The sequence below is a fragment of the Stegostoma tigrinum genome, chromosome 35 (assembly GCF_030684315.1).
Source record: "Stegostoma tigrinum isolate sSteTig4 chromosome 35, sSteTig4.hap1, whole genome shotgun sequence".
NCBI classification, from domain to species: Eukaryota; Metazoa; Chordata; class Chondrichthyes; order Orectolobiformes; family Stegostomatidae; genus Stegostoma; species Stegostoma tigrinum.
The window spans coordinates 11,837,593-11,839,824 of record NC_081388.1 but is presented as its reverse complement, the minus strand read 5'-3'; the positions used below and the strand labels follow the sequence as shown (position 1 = coordinate 11,839,824).

Sequence of the window (2,232 nt, the reverse complement as noted above, 5' to 3'; positions counted from 1 at the left end):
AAGATCCCACAGACAACAAACAGCTGATGGGTTAATTTGGTGTTGGTCGAATGATAAAAAAAATTCCCAGGACAATCTCGGAGGGAACAGCCGGACAGCAAACAGAGAAAGCAGGAACAAGAGGGGGCCACTCGGCCCTTTGAATCTGCTCCGCCATTCAATATTATCTCCATGCCATACGCCTGCTTTAGCTGTATACCTCTCAAAATTATCTATCTCCTTCTCGGATGTGTTCAGTGATGCAGCCTCTGTGCCAGAGAATTCTGCTGCTTCACTATCTTACCAGTGAACCATACATTTCCTAATTTCAGTCCCAAATGGTTCACCCTGCATCCTGACGCCGTGCCCCTTGGTTCTAGACTCTCTAACCAGGGAAACCCTAAGCTTAGTCAGTCCAGCCCTGTTAGACTGCTAAGTCAGTGTCTCAGGGGTTAAAGTTGACGAAAATCCCATTGCTTTTCAGAATCTTATGGTTAGTTTGGTTAGCTACTTGTTTTTGACAGAATGTGCCAAAGAGTCGCTTTTCTGTGCTGCCGATCTCAAATGAGAGTTATGTGACTCCAAATCTGAGAAAGCGGTTCATTCATTAATCCCTGCTCAGCCATTAGGCTAGGAATCCTCTCCACTTACTTTCTGATTCAATCAATATCTTCCTGATTTTTAACTTTTGCGTGAGGTTCCCAGTTAAAACCAAGAAGAATAAAAGAACTTTTTTTTGAAAAAACAAATTCACAACCACACTTTACAACGTGACCAAAAGAAAATCCCAGATTAGAAACCACCCTCTTAGAAACGCCTGGAGTCAAAAGCAGGCGATTTCTATTTTAGAGTGCCCTTGTTATTCTATCCATGCGACCCCCTTCATTCCCAACCCCCAGCCCCCACATGTCTTAATGAGTAACCGATTCTGGTCATAGTGAGCTCGGAATCTCAGCGTTCAAGCCCTCACCCATCCCAATGTGCAAATACACACCAGAATGACTATTGCACACAGAAATACAAGTCCCATTCACATTCAAATCCAGCCTAGAGCTAGAGGTTCAAATAAACGGCCGAGCAACACTCCCACTACCGCCAAACCAACGCCCCCCCAACCCCCGCCCTGCTCCTAAACCCTGCGGGAAAAAAAAGGACGTGGTAAATGCCACAGTGAATGGGACCCAGAGAGGCAGCTCGCAGTTCTAACAATCCACTCCCACGCAGCCAACGTGCGGTATTTTACCCTCGGAATACAAGTTTAATTATAGAACAAGCAAGACATAAATCCGCTCATTCTGTCAGGGATAGCACTAAAATTAAAATGTCCAAATTAAGTCTAGTCTGTTTCAGATCCTGCAATCAAATTCAGCAGAGTTTTACTTTCAAATAATGCCAACAATTTTAGGCACTGGCTTTTCAATCATTAATAAATCGATTAATAATTATTAGCTTCTGAACGTATCTTCTGACTCCATAGAAAAGTGTTTATTGGGGTGCATATATTATGAAGCGCTGTCTGCCTCACACAGACGCACTCCTCTCCACACTTCTGTCAAGGACAGCTATCCAGCGCCTAATTAGATCAACATGGAGCACTCATCACACTGACCCACTTTACATGTAAGTAAAACACAAAACAGTCAAAGCATTGCCAAGGCGGGTAAACTGGGCTGGCAGAATGAAACAGGAGAGAGAGAGAGAGAGAGAGCGAGAGATACCATCACTACACATGTACAACACAGAGATTCGACACAGTACCTTCTGCTAAGGCTTTACACAAAGCATCCACAAATTGAGCACTGTTCCTTTGCCAGATATAACATATACCAATTGATCTCTTGCTCTATATATTTAAAACATAGAGGTGTTTGCTTTCCTGCCTGTATCTCGCCTGTGTGGATCTTGGAGCAACTTGTATCAGTGCTGGTTGTGTCTTTGCTCAGGTTGGTATCGTTGTGCCTTTGCCTTCCTCATTGCCAGGAACTGTGGGGATATGTGTTAGTAGGTCGTTCGTTGCATAACAGCCACTTAACTGCCTAGTCACGTTTGAGCTGGGGCTTTTTTTTTCTCTCCTTTTTGCGCAGTGGAGAAGAAAAAACTCGGCAGAAAGCCAAGAGAAAGCTGGAGGAGAAACGGAGTCAGAGACCTATCGCCACCATTCCAGGGGAGGGGAGAGTGTGATGTGTACGAGAGAGAGATGCATAAAAGGAAGACAAACAAAGACAGGTCGGAAGAGCGAGGAAGTAAGGAAGG

At 44.4% G+C, this 2,232-nt stretch overlaps 1 long non-coding RNA gene across 1 annotated transcript in view; it reads left to right on the top strand.

Annotated features, from left to right (window-relative positions):
- Positions 1-1,465: 1,465 nt before the first annotated feature.
- The window catches only part of LOC125447579 (uncharacterized), a 5,555-nt gene continuing 4,788 nt past the window's right edge, over positions 1,466-2,232 (top strand). The window contains exons 1-2 of the long non-coding RNA XR_007246570.2: positions 1,466-1,599; positions 2,064-2,222. This is a non-coding gene — a long non-coding RNA (uncharacterized LOC125447579). The remainder of the gene's footprint in view (positions 1,600-2,063; positions 2,223-2,232) is intronic.